The sequence below is a fragment of the Pseudonaja textilis genome, chromosome 8 (assembly GCF_049901715.1).
Source record: "Pseudonaja textilis isolate UNSWEBS1 chromosome 8, rPseTex1.2, whole genome shotgun sequence".
Classification (NCBI taxonomy): domain Eukaryota; kingdom Metazoa; phylum Chordata; class Lepidosauria; order Squamata; family Elapidae; genus Pseudonaja; species Pseudonaja textilis.
In genome coordinates, this window is record NC_141997.1 from 10811174 (window position 1) to 10837574 (window position 26401).

Consider the following 26401-nt stretch of genomic DNA (forward strand, 5'->3'; position numbering starts at 1 on the left):
GTATGGAATTTGATTCCTACATGTTCCATGTGCCAAAAATCAATATGAGAACTATATAATTCACTAACTTGCTAGCAATACAGAACAAACTGCTTCTGATGTCATAACTAGAGCTTATATGCATCTCTCGCCACAGTCTCTTTCCAAAATACTATCCACAACCTCTATCTCCTTCTGAACAGATTACTTTTGTAGACATGTAAAGCATCTTCAATAAAAACATAAAACATTTGTAATTGTCCTTTGCAGAAACTCTTGGCAGGGAAAGGGGATAAAATGTCCTAGTAAATTAGTAAATTAAAGTGGAAACTGCAGGAAGAGATAACATTGAGGGTTATCACGCTATGTCAGAGAATATTTATTGCTAAAAGAGTAATAATTCTCTTCTTGCAATTTATATGAAGCCAAGTTCTCACACTCCATCCATCAATACACAAGGGATATCCCACACATTAACGAGCTACTCTCCAAGATTTCAGGGCCACATTCTACCATTGCCTTGGCAGTCAGAATGAGAGCAGAGTTCAGCTTGAGGCCACAGAAAAATCCAAAGCAATTTAGCAAAGTAAAAACTTCCTTCTAAACAGAACAATGATAACAATAGATGCAGTTCACATCTGTGGTACATCCACAATAAATGCTTAAAGTGTAATTTTTGGGCTGTGTCCATTTTCTTCCCCTTCATAGAATATCCATACAATGCTGTAGTCCAATTTTTGAGGGTATTTTCATCCTGTTTAATTTGTCTGTAAAATTTTCTTTTATGGAAAAAGGGAAAAAATGGATAAGCAATACCTACTGGGGTACTGCTAAACAGATATGAATGTCTTTAGTGAAACTCTTCCAAATGTTATAAAGTACATATCCTTTATCTGCCCAGCTGCTTTTTAAATCCTTTACCATGACCCCTTTCCCATACCAGAGGTCATTTTTAAAATCTAGGCAAGATGTTGTTTAAAAATTAAACAAAAATATTGTCTTAATAAACTCAAAATATTAACCACTGAAGGCCCTGTGATCAGAATGCATAACATGAAATTCCAGAACTGCTTCAAATTCCAAAAACGTTGAATCTAACCTTCAGAAAGGTGATGCCAAATTTCAGTAGGAAAGATTGGGGGTGGGGGGGTTAACATTCACAGCCTCCAATAAAGTCAGATTAATTTAATTTAGTTCACTTCTACGTTTACTTCCATTTCTTTGTCAGAGTCCCATGCAGGTTTAGAACTTACTTAAGAATGTTACTTCAAGACCCACATGGTATTTATGAGATAATCAGATAACTAAATCATTGCACTGAATGAATTGACCTCCTGCTATTGAAAGAATTTATTTGCAACTTCTTTAATAAATTCTGTTTTCAGATTGACTGTAAGAAATCTAATGCCGTTGTTAGTAATACTGTAGTAGAAGGAAGTGAGCCTTTAAAATGATTAGCCATTAGAGATCACACTTCTCTAAAGCAAGAATATATTTGAAGCTTAGTATGACTAACATTAAGTATTACTGGACTTTATCCAAAGCTCATGTCATTTGCTGAATAAAATGGCAAGAAAATGTGGGTATCACCACTGAATCAAGTCACGTTGCTGGACTTTTGCAGTATGAAAATTAACTGGGCAATGGGTAAACCTGTATGCCAATCACTATCTTCCATTTTTGAAATTGATAAGATTATGATTTGTCTGTTTGTTAGATTTATATCTCCCCTCCAAAATTTTGAACCAGTATAGGTGAGACTCCCTCCTACAACATTTTCTCCCAAGAATCTTGTGAGGTAGGCTGGGCTAAGAGATAGTGACCAGCCCAATCTCATCCAGCAAATATCTGTGGCTGAGAGGAAACATGAACCATGATTTACCCATTCTTATTCCAATAGCTTAAGGCAATATTTCTCACCCTTGGCAACTTTTAAATTCAGTGGACTTTGCTGGGGAATTCTGGGAAATGTTGTTCACCCATCTTAAAATTGCCAAGGTTGAGAAACACTGACTTAAGCACCAGGCAACATTGGTTCTGTCATTAATGCAAATATGTCCTAAAGAACTTCTATAAATAATTTTAAAAATGATGATGTAGCTCTTTTCTTTCTTCTGCATCCTTCTAAATATCTGTTTCGGGGCTTTTCCTCTTCTTCTTATCAATCTGCAAAAGACATGTAAAAGAAGCTGAGGAATGTACTATTAATTATCTCAGACAAGGTACTTGAATAATACAATTCATCTTTGAAAAATAGCCTGCAGATGCATATTTAATGGCTGTCAATTCTAAGGATATTTTCAGGCCTTTTAACATTATCCATAGTTCTTTCTAATTTAAAGCCTGAGGAAAATATTACCTAGAGTCGCTGTCACTAATATTATTCTATCTCCAGGTGTTTTAAATATATGTCAGTAAAAGTTCAAGGTTCAGCACTTGCACGAATGTACTGCTGCAATTACATTTTAAAACAACTATTTAATTAGAATGAATTTACACATTTTCTTCTCAATACATTTGTGATTGTCAGAGGTGGGATTTTTTTTAGTCAATTTGACTCAAACCGAAAAGATGCAGCAAAACCACAGAACCCTAGACCAGCAGTCCCTAACCTTTTCTGGCTTTGTGGACCAATGGCAGCAGGGAAGGGGGACAGGGGATAGTTACACGCGAACAGCCGGTGAACGCATACGCAGCTCCATTTGCACAGGTGGCATGTGTGCACACATGCCAGTCACTCAAATAGTATTTTGCATGCACACATGCTCACCTGCTGCTTGTGCAAGTGGAGCTGCATGCACGCACACACTTGCCTGCTTGCGTGGCCTGGTTCTAGGCCACAGCCTGGAGGTTGGGGACTCCTGCCCTAGACAATTGGATTTTTTTTATCTCCCTGTAAGTGTTGGGGAGATGTTTTATTTTGAAAAAATACCCAAGACACAAAAATGAAACGTACAAACCTTATATGCGCAAGCTTTTCTATGTCTATTGTCTTATAATACATTCTATCTATAATGTCTATTATTATTTATACTATACAATGTTAACTTTACTGTATTCTATTATTACACCACATACTATTACTTATTCTTCTATGCTATATTATACAATTTCTGCTGTAAGTATACTATTGCCACTATGTGTCGGTAGGGATTCTCAGTCATCCAGGTTGTGGTTGTCCCAAAGGTGCTTTTTCAGGAGGCAACTGGACATTTTTATTTTTCCTTTTGAAGACGTTTCTAGGATGGAGAAGCGAAATGTCTTCAAAAGAAAAAACAAGGAAGTCCAATTGCCTCCTAAAAAAGCACCTTTGGAATATTGCTACTATGCTACTACTATTACTAGTATACAACAGATTTTTTTTTTACCAATTATAGACCCTCTGTCTTTAAATATCTCTCTGGGATTTCTTCTATTGTTATTTTCGTCTTTATTAATGGACAACGTGTAAAGTATTGGCACCTTCCCAACAGTGTGTTTCGCTTTGCTTTGCTTTGACACTTCTTTTTCTTCCAGATCCTTCTATTTCCGTGAAAAAAAACACGCTTCCTATATTTGGCTGCTTTTGGGGGGTTGTGGTGTCTGCTGCAAAGTTTGCAAAACACACTTGTCTCCTCCGCCATCTGTTTCAGATTTTATAATCAATTTAGCCCTGCTGATGCTGGGGAGAAGGATCAAATAGGAGGTACCTGTAATTTTCTTAGCTGTTGACTCTTCTACAGTGACAAACCATATGATGGGGCTGGAGAATTATGGTGAACATCTTGACTACCGATTTACAATAGCACTACTCCGTATGAAATACCAGAATTACCTGGAAAACACCTTTTTTTATGTTGCCATCTGAAGCTGATTCTTAGCAGACCTTAAGGGAAGATGAAAAAGAATGTGAAGTGTTCTGATAAGTCACTAGCTTAGATGAAAAGAACTTCAAATAAAGTGTTCAGTGCCAGCTTCTCATAAGACTATTATGGATACACAATCACAGCCAATTGGGCCTCTGGGCATTGGTTGCAAAAGAGCAAGAAACAGAAAGGATTATTGCTTTCATGTTCAGCTTATGGTTTTTTGGAGTAACAATTAAATAATCTTATTGTCTTGATTCCTAAGTACAGCTATGATTTCAAGCCTACTCCCATGATGATGAACCTATGGCACGCATGCCAGAAGTGGCACGCAGAGCCACTTCTGCCGGCACATGAGAGGTCACCCGGAAGAGCCCCACTGTGCATGTGCGCGTGTCACCCGCCAGCTGATTGTCAGGTATCTGGCATGCATGTGGGTGGGGGCATATGGGAGATGCGTGCGCATGCGCAGAGGTGTGCATGAGGGGTCTTACGTGTATGCACAGAGACATGCAGTGGCGTGGAGGGCCTCACGTGCATTGCCTTCTGGGTGCTGGCGCACAAGCACACAAGCACAAGTGTGTGTGCTATTTTTGCTACAGGAGTCCAAAAAGGTTAGCCACCACTGCTCTACTCCTTAGATTCATGTATTTTTTTATCTATCCATTCATTTATTCCATTTGTAAGGTCACCTATCTTAACAACTAATTTACTAATTTGCTACTGTTCCAGTCAAGGGCCATTTCTCTGGATATTAATACAAATTATAATGGTTTCCAACATTTCTTCTCCAACTCCCAATATTCCCTAACTAGCATGGTCATAGTCACATCCTTCAACTGTTAAGTCCCTCAGTTTAAGACAAGAACAATGGAAATAGCTGAATTACCTTCAAGTTAGAAAAGAAGCAATCTCTACATTGTCACACTAGGAAACTATAAGCCAATTCATTCGCTACTCATTATTGCTCCTTACTTTGTCTGGAAATCATGCTGATAGGAAGAAGATCACCTATGCTCCAACAGAATTTGAATAACCACAGACTGCACTGCGTAATTTATCAGCAGTTTTCTTTTGTAATATTCAAATAAGCATTTCCAAACCAAAGGCCTGGAGCTCTTAAACCAACCATTTGGGTTCGTCATCCACTATTGTAAGTTTTCCACCCATTAATTTCCTTGAAAGCAATTTGAATTCTTGCCAAGAACCTGACAGAGGATTCGTCATGAGGCACATTTGCTGTTTCTAGATACTAGTTAATGAAATTCCCTCAAGGCCCCAAATGAAAAGGCATATCTTTGACAGTTTAATTTCTGCAATACCTGTTTTGGATTAGTTCACTGTGAAAGGATAGTCTTCATTTCGAAATAATTTCTTTTCTTTCACTGCTACAGTGCTCAGCATTTCTTTTTTTGTCTTCCCTCTTTTCTTCCATACAAATTATGATTTTAAAAAAAATCTCAGGAGCCAAATAGTTTAGGATTGTTTCTCTAGATTTGTTCCCTTTAGAACACCCAAGCACTGGGGCCAGAATAGATTTGTTGAAGTTCTGGCATGGGTGTGTATGAGATATTGGAAATGAGATTTTGGGTAGACCTTGACTTGACTTATTATCTTGCCCACCCCCCACCCCCACTTTTAGTAGATTGGATATGTTTTTCTTCTGGTTCCTGAAGAAAATGAAGAAACCAAGGGAGAATAAGAGGATTACAATAGTAACATGACCTCATCTGGACCCCACTTAAGTAGGTGTCACTTGGCTCAAGAGCAATAACTGTGAGTGGGATCTAAGCTTCCTAGTGGACAACCACTTATGTATGAGCCAGAATTGTGCTGCAATTGCCAAAAAAGCCAATGCAGTCCTAGGCTGCATCAACAGAGACACAATATGAAGATTAGATAAAATTTTAGTACTGCTTTATACTGCATTGGTAGGACCACACCAGGAAATACTGCATCCACTTTTGGTCACCACGACACAAAAAGATGTTGAAACTCCAATTTTGGAATATTAAAACTTTCTCCAGCAAAAGACAGAGAAAGGAGAGCAAGAGTTATATGGATGAAGCTAGAATATGCTTAGAATTCAGTGGTTCTCTCTGGGCCCCTTTGTAGTAGTAGTACATGTGGTATCTGCTGAAGGTACATTAATTATCTCTAAAATGTTCTACTAGCCTATCAAAGCAGAATTATAAGGTATTTACATCCCCTTTCGTTCCTACAAGAATAATTTTCCCTGCAGTATTGCTTTAGAAAAGGCGTGTCACACTGGCAGCCCATGGGCCAGATGTGTCACACACAGGCCATGCCCACCTCAGCTCTGCAAAGGGAAAAAGTCACAAAACATCTAATGGCAATGTGACTCCATGAGTTTCATATCCATGCTTTAGACTGAGGCTTCTTTCCATTAAGAGATGTGGAGAATGCAACCTAATTTTGAAAAACAAATGCAAAAGTTCTGTAAGGCAGTACGCTTAAGTCAAAAATGAACCAAAACAAAGACTTAAAACAGAGGCTTGCAAATCAAAGAAAGCAGACTTTTATTCTGTGATCAAAGTTAAAGATCTGGGTAAGAAGTTCCTAGCACATCACAAGAGACATGGGAGGAAAATTCTACAAAATACAGAAAGATGCCCTCTCCTTCTTATACCTTTAAGATTCTTAGAAGTCGAGTAACTGCATTGTAAATCACTCTAACTTAGATTTACATCTTTCCTGCAAAAGACAAATCTCTCTCTGGCAATGTTTACCTTTCATTATCTCTTCCTATCATCCATCTAATTCAGGGGTAGTCAACCTTTTTATACCTACTGCCCACTTTTGTATCTCTGTTAGGAGTAAAAAAATTTAACCACCCGCCCACCATGAAAGCTGGAACACCCACTAGTGGGCAGTAGGGACCAGGTTGACTGCCACTGATCTAATTGATCACAATTGACCACTTAAGGAAGCTAATTAACAGCATACTTCAAAGGTGTGGAATGGAGGTACCTTACATTCCCAGAGAGGTACCTTTCATTCCCAGGGGGTGATGCTGGGGTGAAATGTATCAATCCAGGAAAATAGATGGATTCAGATTGATGTAGATGGGGCAATCATGTGTCTTAATAGAAGAGGGATGTAACTGATTGCAGGCATGTGTTTATAATTGTTTTACAACAATTAAGGAAATTAACAATTAAGGAAATCTTTTTGCAACAGCAAGATAGCAAATGCCTAGAGTAACTCTCTACTTAATGCTATCTCTTTATTATTTTTATACACCCGTGACATCAGGTATTTCCAAAACCAATCTGCTTTTTTTTTCTATACTAATTTGAAATAGATTTTCAGACTTGTCCATTGTTTTCCACCAAGACCAATAATTTTTTTATATAAAGGAAGAGTGACACCAAATGGTGGAACATAGTTTTGCTTCTATTGTCATTGTGTACATGTCATGGCTGCTTTATTATACATAATGGATATTTAATAAATTAATTTCTCCAGTTTGATAAGTTTACTTGCAATGCATCCCACTGAATTGATAGGAGAGTAATAACACATATTTTCATGAGAATAATTTTACTATTACCTCAATGGCAATGTATTATTCATCAAGCTTGGATTTCTATGGCAACCAAGCAGTGGAGATCTTTCAGCAAAATTATTCAGAATACAAAGAATTTACCAAATAGGGTAAAACTCAGTTTTTAAGTAGAAGTATGGAGATTTAAGGACAAAGCACTTCAAACTTCAACAGTTTTCGATGATTGCTTGGAGGAAAAAATTTGGATATGGGATTGATTTAGAAAAATGGCAAAAATTGTGGTCTCAAAATTATAAAATGACAATGTCAACTGCATATAAAGAAAATTTGTATAAGATGTTTTACAGGTGGCATCTACCTCACCAGACTTGCGAGAATGTTTAAGAATCGGATAAATGTTGGAAATGTCATCAGATACCTGGTTCATATTACCATATGTGGTGGACATGCTCGGATGCAAAAAGATATTGGACTAAAATACACACGATTGGAAAAAATGATCAAACAACATATAGACTTTAAACCAGAGATCTTTTTATTGGGAATTATACTGGAAATATACAACAAAGAGCTGAAATATTTTGATTGTAAATGTTTTAACAGCGGCTAGAATTGTATTTGCTAAGAATTGGAAAAACGATAAAATACTGATGCAGGAGGAAGTTATTAAGAAAATTATGGACTGTGCTGAAATGAGTAAATTGACATTTGAAATTAGAGAACAAGAAGATAAACAATTTTATATGATATGGGATTTGTTTTATCAATGGTTGGACAAAAATACATGGTAATGTAATTGACTAGATAATTCTGTGTTAGAAATTTAATAGATTGATATAAAACATAATATAGACATATATAACAATTATATATTATATAATTGGTTGAAAGTATAACATAATTTTTAAGATTAAATTTGGAATATCTCATATAAAATGATGGAATAAATAGTTTAGTTATGATTAATAACTGATAAATATATAAACATATGTTAGTTTGACAATGTGAAAATTGATATAAACTGTTGAGTAATGACTACAAAAGAATAGCACAAAAGATTTGTAACCAACTGACACACTGTATGTATATAAAATGGAAGATGTTTTATGTTTTTATATTTTGTATATGTATGTTTGTCTTAAAAAATAAAAATTCTTTTTTTAAAAAATTGCCCACAAGAAGAATATTGGAAGGATAACTTCCAGTCTTTGCTGAATTTACAACATGGCAATAAAGTATTTTCATCATGAGATTTCAAGAAAAAAAAAAACAACCTTCAACAGTTTTATGAAGAAAAGCAATATTTTCACTACTGGTATAATTTGAAATTGACTGAACCTCTTTAAATAAGCCTTATACTTTAAGAACCCAACATTTAGGATTTCATATCACTGAAATATACCCTCCACATAGAAAGTAAACATGTTGGGGAAAACTAATTGCCTAAAGGTGTTACCTATATCAGGTATTGGCCTATTCAAATACAGGTAGTTTTTGACTTACCATTTATCTAGTGATCATCCAAAGTTACAACAGCATTCAAAAATGTGACTTATCACTATTTTTCATACTTATAATTGTTGCAACATCCCCACGGTCCCATGATCAAAATTCTGGTGGTTATTAATTAACATGTATTTATGATTGTATTGTCCTGGAGTCATGTGATCACCATTTGTAACCTTCCCAGATGGCATCCAACAAGCAAAGTCAATGGGAGAAACAGATTCACTTAACAATTACAGTGATTTATTAACAACTGTGGCAAAAAGGTCATAAAACGAGGCACAACTCAACAATTACCTTGCTTAGTAACAAAAATGTTGGGTTCAATTGTGGTTGTAATAATGTTGTGTGCTCCTGGAGTCACTATGAATTGTATATAAATATGCTGAATAAATTTTTTTAGCATCCAAAGTAGTAATAATCAAGATGTGCCAATGTGTTTTTAAAAGATAATTTAAAATTTTGATAAAGGCTCTTTTAAAGTAAATATGTGCACCAATACATAATTCAAAACCAGTAAATAATTCTCAAACACTGAAACAAAAAATTCTCATAAAATGTCAAATGGGATTATCACCTTCATAACACAAATTCAAGAATCTGCTCTGAATAATACAACTTAACTCATAGTTCATTTATAGTGGACCAAGCTGGCTAAAGAACAGTTTCTACTGAATTCTCTTCTGATTACCTTAAAATTTTGCACATGCAGTTTCACTGTTGTGCTATTGTAATTACAGTATTATTAGGTACCCAATCTTCTTTGGGGCTTCATCCCTCTAATTTATTATCATCCATCCATGAACTTTAATCCATTTTCAAGCCTGTAACCTATGATTTTCACTTACTAGGTCTCATCTCCAGGGAGTCTTGCAGAAAATGTGTTTTTCTCCTCTGCAGACTGGAAGACAATTGCAGAATCCATTATAATCAATACTGTAGTTCTTGATTGAGTTTTCCCTCTGAGAGATTTCTGCACAGTTCATGCTGTACTCGGTACTGGGAAATATTCTGAGAACATGAGTGTTCTGTACATTGACTCAGCTTGCTTTTTTCCTTTATAAATACCAGTCTTCGCTTCCTTTAAGTGTGTGCCAAAGGACAATATTTATTAAGAAATCCAGACTGACTTGCCTGGCGTGCTTCCTAGGGCTGAATTGCAAAGTATTTCTTCTGCAGGTCCGTAGAGGCATAATAATCCTTGCATTCACAAAGGAAATAAAGATGAGTTCAAGGCCCTCTTTCACGCGATTTTTCTGCCAATTTCGACACGAAGTATTTCGTATTTATCTCCAATTTTAGCATAATGAAGCCCAGATGACGTTTTAAAACACCAATAGGCTTGTCAACGTCATTCTACACCATGCTCAGCAGATGGCAGTAGGTGCCATGCTATATAGAGGCCTTTCCTTATTACCGAATTAAACTGCAAAAAGGGGGGGGAGGGGTGACATACAGGTATTGGTCTCCCCCTTTTGTACGTGATCCGCCCGTAAGCAAAATGTCCACCAATTGCAACACAGCAGCAGCAGGTTGAGACTTACTGCGGGATTGTGGTCTGTTTCCTGTCTTCAACCTCCTACTCCCCATTTTGTCACAACCCAAGCTGTTTTTTTCGTTTTAACTGATCTGAGTCACAAAAGGAGCTGAGTCATAGGCAGCACTTTTCCTTAGGGTATCTCGCCTTTTTTTTTTTTTTTGAGGTAGCCAATACATGCTGATTTGCAGATGCCTGCGTGCTTTGTTCTGCAGGCCAGGCACAGGGAGTTGCCACACCGTTCCGTTGGTTTGATACTTGAACTACGCACCACACGGCAAAATCTATAAAGCACTTTCTGTACTCCCAGCTAAGCACGCCAGCAAAATCAGGCAGTGGCACGACTTAACGGCTTGCAGCTCCCTGGGGAGACAATAGAATGGCCAAATGGAAGAGGCAGCTTCATCTCATCCTGAAACCACCAATAAGTATTTCTCTGCCCCCTCCCGCTGCTAACCACCTGATTTGACCTCGCTTGTGGTGCCTAGCAAAGTGATTTGGAGCTCTCGCTGGCTTTAGAATAGAATATTCTTTATTGGAGATTGGACACACAAATTTGTCTCCGATGCATAAGCTCAGTGTACATACAACCAACCAAGTGGTAAGTCATTGATCATAAATTATAGTTACAATCATAAGATACAAACAAGTGATCATTCATTAGATACCAATAGAAGGTAGTAGGAAAAATGAGGATAAAAGCAATACAACCACACTACATGGGTAAACAGCTTTAAAATACAGCAAACGTTTAGCAGGGAAACGCTACTTTAACCTCAAAACAATTTAGAATGACTCAAGCCCGTCTTACTCATGAGTTGAGAAGAGGTGGAGTTTTAAGAACAGGGGAGGAAAAAATGTTGCCAAGGTATTTTATACTGCGAGTGCCGACATGGCCTCTGGGCTTGCTTAGGCAAGCATGCGCCAGCCCATCCCCTCGAATCCAATGTTTTGGGCCGTCAGCAATGGCAGCTTGGAAATACTTTGAAGTGTGAAATATTTCCTTGTAACGGGGTTTAACCTCTTTAATTCCCCCTCCTCCGATTCCTGGGCTCGTCGCTTGTGAGAGGTCTTAGAGGCGCCCTTTCGCGAAGCTCTTTGCAAGCCAGATTCGGCGGGGAAAGGGCTTTTGCTTGAAACAAATTGAATCTGGAGGTGGGTGTGGTAGATCTGTTGCAGCGCTTCGCCAAGTTTTCCTTCCGCTCCTCCCCTGAAAAAAAACATGTTTTTAATTGCATATGCTCAGGTCCCGAAATCCAAGGTGCAAAAGTCAGCCTCTGCGAGTCTGTACTCCGGAAGGAAGGGAATTCTGCTTAAGGCTCCTTAGAAAGCGACAGAGAAAGCGCAATTTTGAGCCAAGAACGGAGGCTCTTCTCTCTGTCATTGGGGTTTGGGTCATAAAAACCTGGAGGAGGTGATCGGCTTCTTTATTTGCTCAGTCACAAAGGTACACTTTTCTTCTGATGCTGCTGCCCTTGAAAAACATCAATGCGTCCTGTGTATGCACAAGCGCCCACCTCGCCCATAACTGTTCCCACAAAACCCACGGCTTGTTCCCATTTCGTAGCTAGCTCGATGAGGGGGTGGAGAAGTGAAGGGCGGGACTGAAGGAACGACGCCCAACTTGGCTCCGCCGCGCGCACAATGAAGGAGGAGGAGATGAAGAAAACTACCCTTCCTATCCAACGCCGCTGAAGGCTCTTGCTGCGGCCGCTTAACTGGCCAGGCTGGTGGTCGGACTTTCCCCATGTGCCTTACAAACGAAATTTTCTCTTGGACGCTCCTCAATTTCATCCAGAGGATTCTGTGTTTCCCACATTGAAGTGTCTTCTGCTTAACCTGCTCTTCCTATTAAGTGATAGCTGGTTAATATGACAAATTTCCCTATGAAGATTGAGTATTGATTTGCATACGTACTTAATATGGAAATTGTGACTGTTTCACACGTCCTTCTAAAATGCCCACTATATTCTCATTGGCAATCAAAACCCATACAACTGCCTGTTGTGCCAGATAGACTCTATTCTATGGATATTGAGGTATTTCCAAGGCAATAGCAAAATTGTACCTTACAGAAATGTTTTTGATACCTCCAATTAATTGCTTATAGGGTTTTTCCCTCATATATGTAAGAATTAATTCTTACTGTATTTTAAATTTGTGACTTGGTCTTAGATAACAGATAAACAGAATTTCTCCTTCCCTGGGCACTTTGAATTTTTTGAATTGAGTTTTGGGACTGTGGGCTGATTAACAATTGAAGGGAAAACCCTCATTTCCTGTTTGTGTTTTCTACCTCAGCCTAGAAAGCCAAAATATTTGGGGTTTTTTTACCTAGCCAGCTTCCTGAGGGCAGAAATCAGAGAAAACAGGATTGTGAACTCTACAATCACTATATCTAGTGTCCAAACTGCCCACTGAAATATCATGAAGGAATTTATATTGTGCTGTTAAAATTAAAGTCCCATCATGCAATGCAGCTTAAAAGGCCAGATCAATCATTCAGTAAACTAGTAATCCTGGTTACAGGATTTCTATATATGTTCAACCATAATGATGATGTCGTTGTAAAGTCTGGTTTATGGGCTAATGTAAGATGTCAGGAAGCACAGTGGTTACAACAAACCGTGGTGAAGATGATAGCTTAGGGTAATGTGTAAACAAAAGCCATTTACAACTCAGCTTTGCAGAATTAAGAATAAAATGAGGAATGTTATCTAGTTACATGTTATCTAATTATTTAGTTCAACCAACTGGAATTTTGCATTTAAAAATGCAAAAAAAGCATTAAATCAATCCAATTGTGTGGTAATGTAAATAATTTTTTTATTTTATGTTCTCCCAGAAAACAGAACTGACTATTGTAGAAACTTAGTACCCACCCCTCTCCTAGAACAATGAAATATTCTAGGAAATATTAAAAGGCAGAATATTATATTTCCCTGGATGAGAAAAGGAGAAACAAGTTTTTAAAGGCCAAGCAGTTCCCTATAGCTCCCTGCAAGATTCAACCAAGCCTGGGACTCAAGACAACCTACAAAGTTACCCCTGCATGGCCCCATGGGAGTCTGACAACCAATCAGAATACATTTCTTTCACAGGAACAGGAAGCAAGTTCAAAGCCCAAGAGAGGGTATAAATATATCTCACTCTCCACTCCATGTGGTCCTGTCCACCATTAAACCATCCTTCCAAGTAGTCCCTGTGTTTCCAGTGTCTTTCTTCCCACTTGGAACTGAACCCAGATTCCAACACTACATTTCCCTTCTTTTAAGAACCTTTGACATGGCAGGTCTCAGCAGAATCTGAAATAGATATTTATGAAAATTTCATGACACACAATAATAGATAGGGATGTAGGCATACTTACAAAATTGTGTGTAGCCATCCAATCTATTGGTATTGAAAGTGCAAAAGAAGCAATGGAGCATTTGCTAGAAAAAAGAGTTCATGTTAATAGAAAGGAGATCTGGAACTTGTTTGTTTTCAAATCTGGTAGTGTCATCAGATGTTATAAACTTGTTGCATTTATTTCAAAGACGTATAAACGCACACCCATCAAATAATTTTCTAGCATTTGTATATGACGCAGGATCATATTCTTTTTTTTTTTTTTGAAAAGTTTTATTAATTTTAACAACAAACAAACACACATAAAACATAAAAACATCCTTTCCTTCATGAGTTTACAGACAGTGTATCGGTTGGTTTATCACTTTTTTTTTGTGCATCCATTTCATAGTCTCCATTGTAGTTATATTGCATAATAGCTCATATTATCAATCAACAATTATATAGCCTGATATCATTATTAAACAATCATTTGACTATAATTTTATTAATTCATACTTTAGCGAGATAACTATAGTTTACTTAATTTATTTTATAGCAAATCATCAAGTCATAGCAAGTCTATCTTAATAAAATTTTATAAAGATAATATCATAGAAAAAAAGGAAATATGTATTCATTGTTTCCTAAGATTCTAAATATTCTATTATTATATTTTATTGTCTAGGATCATATTCTTTAAGGTTTTTTTAGACTGTGTAGCTAGCCAGTTTAACATTCAAAACACAACGTTATACAGCTAAATAAGGCAGTGATTTTTCTTTTGTTTGTTATATGCACTAACTATGAGTCAGTGAATAGAACTAGAAAAGGCCTTGACAGTTTATCTTCTTTAAAGGAGGAAAAAATATTTTTGTGGTGACTTAACCTTCCTAGGCATGGAGCTTGAAAAGTTAAGTTTGGTGAGGGAAGGAGAGAAGTGTTTCAGATCAAATGGAGACTTTGACAGTGAATTAAATCAGAATGGCAAGATTCTGTTAAAGCAAGTTCTGTCCCTTAGTTTGACATAGGAAAATATGCATAAAAGACTTTCTGCACCTCCATTCAGACATTGCATGTGTATTTTTCTTTCAAATTGCTACCACAGTTTGTTCTGTATTCAGATGATGATGCTTCTGTACAATACAATGTCCAATTCTCAGCAATTCTATGGACCAGCTCTTTCCACATTTTCTAATCTTGTATGGTTTCTTTCAGTTGTTTTATGCTCTGGGTGGTGTGGCTTTGATGGTGTCTAACTATTGTTTTTGGCAGTCTTATTTCCTTTTACAATTGACCATTCCAAGCACATATTGGCCTTTTCCAGTAACTGGCCAATGTATTCACTTCAGTTAGACAACGTGATGTAATTATTCATTGGCTTTCTTTCATATTCTCATCTGCCCTTAGCACAAATTCCTGTTTAAAATGCCCAGTAGCCTTGCTGATTGAGATAGTCAGAGTTGTATTCCTTGCAAGTGAAGGCACCAACTTCTAGAATGTTCCTTCAAACTTTCTTGTAAGGAAAAGCAAGCAGGACAATTCTGGTAACTCCCATGTGTATGTATCTTCCAGAAGTACCTATTATGGCATCAGATTTACAAAGAAAAGTGTGGCTTACATTCCCAAAAGTTTGACCGTCCTTTCCTGTATGTTTGATACTCATAATGCTTTCCAAATTCTATAAATTCTGTTATGTGTAATATGCATAATCACATTTCCCCTTCTTCTCCCACCTCATCCCAGTTTAAATCTAAAATCAGTCTAGCCATTTTGTGGATCTGATGACATAAGCTACAGCTCATGAAAGCCTATGTCTTTTCATAAAACTAGTTAGCTGGAAAAGATGCTATCAGACTCCTGATTTATTTATTTTTTGCAATGTGACCTAACCCAAATCTCCTATTGATATTTTCCCTGTAAGTTTTATTTCTCCCAAAAGTTCCTTTTCTCCATTGCTATTTATTCCCAATCTAATCAAATATTTGCCCATATTAACATAGGCACAGTAGATACAAAAGTATATTGCATGGCCATATGGCCACTCTGGGATGTGTTGCTGTAAGGACGTGCCTCAGCTGGTCCCTCAGGAAAGTAAAACTCTTGAATCCATTGAGTTGACTCAAAAGAACTTTTACTGAGAGAAAGTGGTTGCAGTAAAAAGTCAGGCAGAATCTGAAGATCCTGTGCAAAGCATAAAGCGATTCTTTCATTTATCCAAATCCAACCCCTTTGACCAGTCCACTGGCAGCCAATGTAATGCCAAGAAGATGTTTTGAGAATGCTGAGGTGTGAAGCAGATAACAGGACACTCTCAGGGCACGACGGCCTTGGAACCAGGCTAGAACCGGCTGGGAGGAAGTCTCTCCTATTTCCAAAGACATTCCCCCTTCCTAATTCCCAAGTGTCCAGGAAAAAGCATCCAAAGCATGCCAGCCTCCCCCACTTCCAATAGAATGGCAGGACACCTGGTTGACCTGACAGTCTCTTCATTAAGGAAGGAAAAAAATACTTCAGCTATCTTGTAAAAATTTGAAATAAGCTCCTTCCAGGTGTGATCTGGCAGTTTTTTCCCATTAAAAACTAGACGGTTATCTGACTCCAGAACTGGGTAGTGAAGCAGAGCAGACTTACCCTTGACAGCTGGTCCATTATTGCAAGACATATAAAATTAGAGTGCTGATTATTGTTATTTCCCTCCTCACAAGTAGCTATTGTTTATAATAAATGTAAATAAATAGCTCCTAATGAGCAATTAAGGCTTGTGAGTAATGGACTACAGGGAATATTTCAATCACAGGTGGGAAATGATGGCCCTGTTATGACTTCAACTCCCGCAATTCCTGAGCCAGCATGGCTGACTCAAGAATTCTGGGAGTTGAAGTCCACAAGTCACAAAGGGGCCATGATTCCCCACTCCTGAATTAGATGAACTGCTAAATGCTATGTATGGAAGCAGCCTTTCTAATTTCCAAGGTACAGAGCTTACATAGCTGAGAAAATTATTCTTGGAATGTCAAGCAGCAGCTAATTGACTTTTGAGTTGGGTCAGCTTTGCCTCAGTGGTAGCTAAAAATCTTTTTTAATACTACAGTTACACAGGTAAAATATAAAATACAATAGGAATTATAGCTTTTAACATCTTAATATCTGTGTTAGAGGATTTTATTCTAATTTTTACATTTCCCAAAATTTAAAAGTAATGATTAGGATAATTGTGTTAAGGTCTAAATTCTAAATAAATTTTATATAGGCAGTGGCAATTTGATAAATTGGTCCATGAGATTAGGTGTTTCTATTTTCCAGTGTAAAAGTTTCCTCACCTTCGTGGCTTGTAAAAGATCTGCATTGATAGAAGTCAGGTCGTTACTTTGAAAACACTCCGAATTCTGTGACCAGTTATCTATGGGTTAAACCCCATGAACTTTTCTGGGTCTTAAGTAAACTAGATGATGTTCTGTAAGCTATACATACAAATCATCATAGAGTCGTCACCAGTTTATCACCACCTTCAAACAATAGAGTTCCCTTCCACTGCTGCTTCATTTCAGTGCTGTTCTCCCGGCAAGCAGGCATAAAGTGGCGACATTGCAGGTGATTTCAACAGCTTCTATTTGTTTTAACTCCAGCTGACAAAAGTCTGAGTAATGGAAAGACAATAGTGGGAAGTAAGTAAGCAACTGGTCAATGCAGCTGCTGCTCTTAAAATAAGCCATTTGCAACCCTTTATCTCTTCCCTTACTCTCCTCCCCCTATCTGCAGCCACTCTATCTCCGTCAGTATCTTCCAGGCATGCCTGATGAATCTCTATTTGAAGCAAGCAGTTTATGGCTCATAAATACTTGGTATGTCAGCCTTTAATAGATCCACTGGGAGAAGCAGCCGTATTTGAACAGTGGTTGAACACGATCATTGCCACATACTGAACATAGATTTTAATGAGTATGAGCATATGGTGTTCTGAAAGGAGAACTAATATCTTGGAATAGCAATCTTGTTGAACACAGCAGGCAAAAGTCTTCAGTAATGCATTACAGATCTGTACATTCTGCTGTCTTGATACTTCTGAATTGTTGTTGAGCAAATGATGGTGTCAGATGATTATCTTCACTTTCTTTGAAGCTCGCTAGCAAATGCCATAAACAGGGGGAGGGGCATTTGGGATGGGAAGAGTGCTGGAGGTTTGAAGGAATGCTGTGGAGGTTAAGGGAGTATTTGCATTGATGATGCATATTAACTTCCACTTGGCTTCAGTGACTCTCTAAAAGAATGCAAATGACCAGTTGTTGGCAAGGAGTCCAAGCATAGCCAACAGCATAGCCAACCAGCCTTTCTTTCTTGCAGCTTTTGCCTGCTATTGGGCGCTTTGACCAATAAAAAGCATATTCACTAGGTAATGGTTCTCAGAGCCTCCAGATTTAAGTCACTGTACTTCCGAAAGGCCTGATAAAGATGCTCAAGGAAGTCATTTGGATTTTCAGAGAAAAGCTGATAGACATCATAAATCTTACCTAATTTTTTCTATTTACGAATGGCGGTTTGTAAAACAGTAACAACTAGGTCCTGAAATTCTATCACAGGGTCATTATCTGGGTTACCATAATAGACCACCTAGGTTTGGTGACAGGAAAAAGAAACTTTTTCTCCTCAGCTAGTTTTTTGGAAGCAGTGGCTACCAGACACCTCTCCTCGGCTGTAAGAAAAATGTCTAGCATAGCCTGGGGATCTGCACAGCTGGGGATTGTGGTGCCAGAAACGTTATGCAGGGGTTCAGGTGTGACTCTGTAAAAAATAAAAGATGGAGTCTGGATTTGTCTTGATAAGCCACATGCTTATCAGCCAATTTATTCAGCTGAATGAAGATGGGCCCTTCCTAAAGATGGAAGAACCACGAACACAGTGTAAAGCAGATATTTACATGATTATTTGCTTTTACTTGGTTACAAAGAGGAACCTAAGAGGAAGCTGGCACACAACAGATAAGGTATAGAAATATAGAAATAATAAAAATACTCAACCACGCGTTTTGTGGTTTTGGTCAAATGCCTAACCCACAGGCTAGAGTTTTTAGGTTGAACTGCTTTTGAAACATTTAGGTATTACCGCTCTTCAGCTTGCCAAAGCAGGGAGGGAAGGGTGAAAAGAATGCAGACACTCCGGAGACTGTGAGAGCCAAGATTTCACCCAGGTCACTGATGCAGGTTTCTGACAGAGAAATGAACTGTTCTCAAATGGACAATTCATAATTGGACAAAGTGACCAACTTGGGGTGGGGAGAAGGAGAAACTATGCAGTCGTTGCATGAGAGAAACCAGAGTTGTTTTGATTCTTCAGTGCCGAAATGGTGTATCCAATAAAGTTTTTCTTTTGGGATCCTTGAGAGCATCTACTTTTCTTGGGTTCATTAGTTGAACCATTTACATCAAACCAACTCTCACTCATCAGCCCCAGAGCAGCCTATTCAGTCATCTCTGAGAGTGCTGTGGCAGGAAAAGAAGGATGATGTCTGGCACGGAGCGGAAGGCAGAGATGGCAGAAAATGCTGGAGCAGCCCCTTCAAAAGAGGCACTAGGAGGGCTCTGGAGTGCAAGTGGTTTTGAATCAATACAAAGGGCAAGTGGAGCAAATGGAGCAATTACCAGTGTGACAGGAAGGAGCTGCAACCGGAGGGCCCTCCACAAACTGAAGGAACCATGGCAGGATAAAGTGAGAAAGGCCGCCAAGGTGGAGTTCCCACTGATTCCATTGGGGATGGCCATGACCTGGGGGTTGACATGGAAAGCCAAGAAAACCATGAATTGGGAGAAACCAGTGGACTGGAAGTATCTGACGGCATGGTACAGCCCTTCGGTGGAGCTGTTGAGAGGTTCATCAAGATGGAAGTACGTGAGCAACGTCAGCCTACCAAGCGACACTAGCCCCAGGAGTGGAAACTGGCCAAGGCCAAGCCTCCATGGGCCTCTTGCTGTCCTGGTCCCAACCTGTGATGACTGGACCAGCAATCAAAGGAACTGTGAGTCCTCAAGGGACAACCATCCCTCCTCAGGTGACCCTGAGACAACCCCAAGTGCCTCAGGGTACCACAGGACTGCAAGCAAAAGTGATCCCACAGGTGGTGGGGACAATTGAGAACTCCCTCCTCAGACAGCAATGTTTGATGGGAAACTGGAGAAGTTAGCCAGTTCCTAAATCAAATGTAGAATCACATGGATCAGTACAAGGCTGACTATCTTGATGACATTGCATACGTGAACACCACCATCATGGGCCTGGAGGGGGAGCCTGTGGCTGGGTGGTGTTCCTCCACAACGAAGGAACTTTGGAGTTGGGGAACATTGATGCTTTCCTGGAAGGGCTTTGGGCCAGATTTGGGGAACCCTCGTAGACACACCGGGCTGAAGCAGAAATCCGGACTATTGGGCAGGGAGCCAGACCAGTGGCCAAATATATCTGAGAATTCTGAGGCCTGGCATGGAAAACTGAGAGGGTGGCCGGAGCGATTTGTGGTCTACCCAGTTCCAAAATGGGCTGAATTGGAAGCCTGCTTGAGGAATGAGCTCCATACCTGAGACCTACTGGCAACTACAATAGAGTTAGATTTGCTGGAATTCAAGCGGCATGCTGGGCTTAAGAGCTGACCTCAGAGGAGTCAAGAGAGATGCTTGCTGGGACAGAAGACCCCGGGAGCCCCTCAGCCCTGAGGGAAAATCCATGGCACACAGAGGAAGCCTGTTTCTGGAGCAGGAAGGAGGGCTATTGGGCCATGACTTGCCCAACGCCACAACCAGCGGCAGCCCAAAGTCCTAAGCAAAGTGAAAATCAAGAAAGTGCCAAAGAAAGTAAAAGAGAATACATGGGCGGTGCATCAGGTTGTGGACATCTCTCCACAATCCAGCAATGGCGAGGGAACTCCAACCACCACCCCCGTCAAGCCCAGCCTGGTCTTCTATGAAAGTGACAGTGAGGGGGAGGATGACCTGATGATAAGTGGAGCCATCGCTCCTTTAACTGCCCAAATGGACATCATAGTGCCCCAATCAGGAGCCTGAAGGGTTTTCACCATCCTGATAGACCTGGATTGCACCCACTGCTTAGTTGGTTTGCAGACAATAGAAAAGTTAGAACTAAGAGTAAGGAAGCTGAGACAGCCTATGAAGTTTAAGCAAGCTGATGGCTCAATCATGTGTGTCTGTTTGTGTATGCCCACCACATGCCTGACTGAACTAGTGAGCATGAGAGCAGGGAGCCACAAAGACTATTCAATTTGTGGTGACCCCAAAAATGGCAGAGGCAGTAATACTGGCACTATCTTGGTTGAAAAAAACGGAATCCCACAGTGAAATGGGGAAGTGCAGCAACTTGGTGAAATGTCTAATAGAAGCCTTCTCTTCTGAAGATTAACTCCAAGATCTTTCTGCTTGCCTTCCTCTACTTTCCCATAGACCAGTCTATGATGCTGCAGGCCTTGGGCAATTCTGCATGCACCTGCCTGCCTGCCTGCCTGTCTTCTTCTGTCCTGTAACCTATGAAATCTAACCCCCTTGCAGATCAGCAGTTTGGTAAGACACCCTCCAGCCCAAGTTTGTTCAGAACCATTCAGGATATTGCAAACCAACTGCTTGAGAAACTTTGGTCCACTTTAATGTGATGTCTTCCAAATCACTCATGTTTACTGTGTATAGTTTCCATTATCCTTTTTAAATGTGACTGAGTAACTATGTTAGCTGGAAACAAAGGAGAGGTAATCCAACACAACTGAAAAATGCTGCAACAGAGAAAGTAGGCTTTTCTTTTTGCTCTGTTACCATGTTCCCCCCAAATATGACCCTGTCTTATATTTTGGGGGGCTCCAAAATAAGCACCAGGGCTTATTTTGGGGGAAACATATTGCAGGGGATCAGCCTGTCTGGGTGTCCTGTCCTCCAGCATGTGCAGAAGAGGCGGTAAGCGCATGGGGACTGATGGTATCCAGCAGTAGTAGCCTGCCAGCCCCTTGGTTGGCATACTCTGGGGCTGTGCAGCTTGCACAGCAGAAGTGAGTTGACTCCCTGTCCAAGCAGCAGACAGCAATAGATGAGCACAGGGGGAGACAGGCAATCCGGACGTGCTGTACGGGTCATGGGAAAGCCGAGAGTTGGTGGGGCAGAGTGGGCGGGCAGCTGCGAGAGGTTCATCTTCATGTGGCAGTAACTGGCAGCAGATGGAGGCAGCAGCACGGGGCAGAAGGCAGGCAATCCTGACACATTGCATGGGCTGCAGGCAAGCCAAAAGATATGAAGACAAGCATCCCGCAACTGCCCACCTGCTCTAGCTTGACTCTTGACTTGCCTGCATGGCATGTTTGGATTGCCTGCCTTCCCTCCTATGCCTCTGCCTCTGTCTGCTGCTTGGACAGGTAATCAACTTACCTGTGTTGTGCAGGCTGTGGCTGCTACCAGACACTGTCAGCCCACATGCGCTTGCCACCTCCTGTGCTCGCCATGCCCATCCCATTTCACTAGGACTTATTGTTGAGATAGTGCTTATATTAGGCACACACTTATAATCAGTCTAGGTCTTATTTTTGTGATATGTCTTATTTTCGTGTAAACAGTACTTCTGTAAGTTGGCTCAAGCAGTTGCCTATGGTTCAATAGGTACTGCATTTGGTCCTACTGGCCTACCTCTGTGCTGGCTACTATCTAAAAAATACGAAATCTGAAATCTTCTGTGTAGGATGATACAATAGATGTAATGACTTTGCCTGAAGTAGCACCATATTAATGATTTATGGGAAATTGTGATTCTTAGTGCCGCTTAGATCAGTGTTTCCAATTTCAGCAACTTTTAAGATGTGTGAATTTCAATTTCCAGAATTTCCTAGTCAGCCATAATGGGTGGGGAATTCTGGGAGTTAAAATCTATGCATCTTAAAATTGCTGAGATTGAGAAACAGATATGATTGTTCTCTGCCATTTTGCCAATTGCTTTGCTAGCACTCCCTCAGAAGAGTTACCTGTGTATATGCTTAGGTATAGGCAATCAAAAGAAACCTTCAGAGGAGATACACAAAACCTTGCAGTGCATGCTGTTGCTTTAACTCTTCAAGGAGGACTAGATCGCTTGTTCTAGGACAGTTTAAGAAGTGCCCCTTTGTATGCTTTGTGCTGCCCTATTGGGAAAGTTCTCTTCCTCAACCCATGGTCCCAAGTCAATTCAGACTGCCTAATTTTCTTTTGAAACAATGAGGTAGAGTAAGATAGCCAAGTCTTATATTATTTTGCTTTATTCCATGCTTTTATCAGACTTCACTAAGCAGAGTAAAAATCCAGTTCCTTGATTTAAATTTGGCTTACATGCAGAAATACCTGGGTGCCAGCATCCTAACTTAATAGAATTCTTTTATTGGCCAAGTGTGACAGGACACACAAGGATTTTTTTTCTTGGTATATATGCTCTTAATGTATATAAAAGAAAAGATACATTTGTCAAGAATCAAGGTACAAGACTTAATAATAGTCATGGGGTACAGTAAGCAATCAAATCATACTAGGAAACAGTCAATTTAAAAATCGTAAGGATACAACCAACAAAGTTACAGTCATAAGTGGGAGAAGATGAGTGAAAGGAAGGATGGAAAGATTAATAGTAATAGTAATTCAGACTTAGTAAATAGTTTGACAGTGTTGAGGGAATTATTTGTTTAGCAGAGTGATGCTGTTCGGGGGAAAAAACTGTCCTTTTGTCTAGTTGTTCTGGTGTGCAGTGCTCTATAGTGTCATTTTGAGGGTTAGAATTGAAACAGTTTATGTCCAGGATGTGAGGAGTTTGTAGATATTTTCACAGATATTGAACTCATGCAGTATAAAGGTCTCCGTGGAAGGCAGGTTGGTAGCAATTGCTTTTTTCTGCAGTCCTAATTATTCTCTGAAGTCTGTGTCTGTCTTGTTGGGTTGCAGAACCAAACGATATAATAAATAAATTTAAAGATGAAGGGGGGGGGAAAACCATACTGGGCCATGGCCAATTTATCAACATGTCATTTAGATGAATGGTGAAATGTTTCTTCCATGTGAAGGGCAAGTGAACAGAAGCATTAATTAAGCTGCCATCATAAATGATTTAGCAAGTGAGATCTCATGATAAAAGTTAAGATGGAATTGTTCTGAGACTGCTGTTTTCTTATCTGTTTAATTTGAACAGAACTGTAAGAAGCTCACAGATAGAAGAATATAATTGCAATGTCTTCAGCAAAGTTAGTCAGCTTGTAACTTTGAGATCACAGGGAACCTTCAGGCTATTTTGATAAAGCTTCTTCCCAAAACCAGTTTTAAATCAACCCTTCCTGTCCCTGAAAAATTGCTGCCTATAAAACTGAGTTTTTAGTGTGTGAGTATCTGTGTGTGTATCTTTCAGTGGTGAGATTAAAAATCTTTTACTACCGGTTTTGTGGGCGTGGCTTGGTGGGTGGGGGAAGGATACTGTAAAATCTCCATTCGGAGGTGGTATTTGCCAGTTCTCCGAACTACTCAAAATTTCTGCTACCGGTTCTCCAGAACTGGTCAGAACCTGCTGAATACCACTTCTGGTGTCTCTGTATATGTATGAGAGGGGGCAGGGAGAGAGAGAGAGATTGGTGAGACAGAAAAAAAGAGATGCCAAGAGTAGCTTATTAACATTGTGTTGTTGTTTGTATAAATTGCTTATTTTATTAATTCCAGTTATTGGCCTAGGTCTACGGATGATTTCTTAGGCACTGCACATTACATGCTATGACAGGACGGTGCTTTATTAAGAAGTTATAGCTATGACAGGACGGTGCTTTATTAAGAAGTTATAAGACAACTGTGTCCTCAATTATACTGTTTCCATCTCATTCCCAGCTTGCTTTTGAGACAGTCCAGAGCAGTCTTCAGCTGTTTCAGTCTGAAAGCAGGGGTGGGATTCAACCGGTGTTACTACCGGTTTAGTGCATACGTTTTGCGCTGCGCATGCGTGTAAAACAACCTTAGGCTGTGCTGCCAGGACAGCTGAAAAGCACAGCGCTCAGGTGCGCAGCGTTAGAAAAGCCTCTTTTACCTTGCTTTTTCAACCTCAGCTGTGCCGCATAAAGCAGCTGAGGTAGAAAAAGCAGGAAAAGACAGGTAAGGGCAGGCGGTTGGGCCAAACAGCAGCAAACACAGAACTGGTTCACTGTCTGCTGCTCTTCAGAGCTACCAGCTCTATAGAACCTGGCAGAACCAGTAGCATCCCACCCCTGTATGAAAGTGATATCTTCCTTCTTTTCCCAATTTATAATTTCCCATTTGGACAATCTTGGATGCCTCAGATATTAGCCTGGAGATGACACAGTCCGATAAAGATTTGGTAAACTCCAGTGGACCCAGCAAGTCAGTTGCAGACCTGCGCTTTCATCAAGACATTGGTGAAGTGTACCCACCTTGGCCAGTTTTTGCTTTGGCTATGAGAAAATCTGGACCTTTTTCTCCTTATGTTGGAAAATCACACTCCCAGGAGATCAGTAGATTTATCTGCCAACTATTTTTATTTGTTTCATGTGGAATGTAGTTAAACCAGTATATTCTTGTGCTGTGTGGATTACTACAGTTGAGCTGCTGTTGTTTTGTTTGTGTAAAGTAAAAGTAGATTGACTGTGTGGGTAGGCAGTTTATGTCAACCTACTTAAACATGTTTATGTGGCTTTGAAGATGAATCCTATATAAACAACATTGTGGACTAGCCAACATCTGTCACAATAAACCAACTGGGGGAACTCTGAGTGAAGAATCCATATTCAGAGACTGAAATCAATGGAAGAAGTTTAGCACTGCTCTGCTGGGTATACACAATATGAGACCAGACAGCTTGCTAACATCTGATACATCCTATCCTAACCTGTATGCTTAAACAGTTGTCCCATGTCTCAAAAATGTACTTGTACACACATTCCATGGAATGCAAACTGCTGGAACGTATGGTTCTAAATCTCTTTATTAGCTAGTAGGAAAAATGGTATTCCAATTTAACAAATCCAGAAAACATTTTAATCTTTCAGGCGAAAGACTGGTATCCTTAGATTATCTCATACATTTTGCTACAATTTATACTCACATCTTTTCTTGCCAGTTTCTTGCCATCTTTTCTTGCCAACTTTCTTTCCCAGTTCTTAGATAGAACTCAAAAAGTTTAACCCACAAGGGCAGGGTTTGGAAATGAGCAACTGAAGATAGTGTTACTTCAATAGTGCAGGATTTGGAGGATGTTGATCATATTTCTGCAGTAAATCTTACCTTCCTTTATTACATCTGTTGCCAGTCACTTACTCCAATTATAATATGACTTAAGTGAGGAAGCCTATTCTACTATAAAGATTTTTGTTTTAGAAAAAACTGTTCAGTAATAATAAACAATAAAGCACTGATGATGTTACCTAATTTGGGTAATGAAAACTCTGCAAGAAAACAAGCATGCTCAGAGAGCACCAATGATCCCTCAAATCTGTTCAGTGTATTACAACAGCGGTCCCCAACCTTTGCGGCTTGGCTGTCCAGTGGTGAGGGAAGATGAGAACTAGACCACGCAGATGGTGGGCTGGCACGCAGGCGCAGCTCAACTTATGCAAGTTCAGGTGGGCACACGTTTGCACTCACACCAACACACCACTTGTGCAAGTTGAGCTGCATCCACATGGTTGCA

At 39.6% G+C, this 26401-nt stretch overlaps 2 long non-coding RNA genes across 2 annotated transcripts in view; one reads left to right on the plus strand and one right to left on the minus strand.

Annotated features, from left to right (window-relative positions):
• Positions 1-347: 347 nt before the first annotated feature.
• LOC148125108 (uncharacterized) lies at positions 348-10512 on the minus strand. Its single transcript, XR_015744545.1, has 3 exons — positions 9708-10512; positions 3794-3844; positions 348-2145 (listed from the first exon to the last, which is right to left on the minus strand). It is a non-coding gene; the product is annotated as an uncharacterized LOC148125108 (long non-coding RNA).
• A 370-nt stretch (positions 10513-10882) lies between these two features.
• Positions 10883-26401, plus strand: part of LOC148125109 (uncharacterized) — a 70665-nt gene continuing 55146 nt past the window's right edge. The window contains exon 1 of the long non-coding RNA XR_015744546.1: positions 10883-10997. This is a non-coding gene — a long non-coding RNA (uncharacterized LOC148125109). The remainder of the gene's footprint in view (positions 10998-26401) is intronic.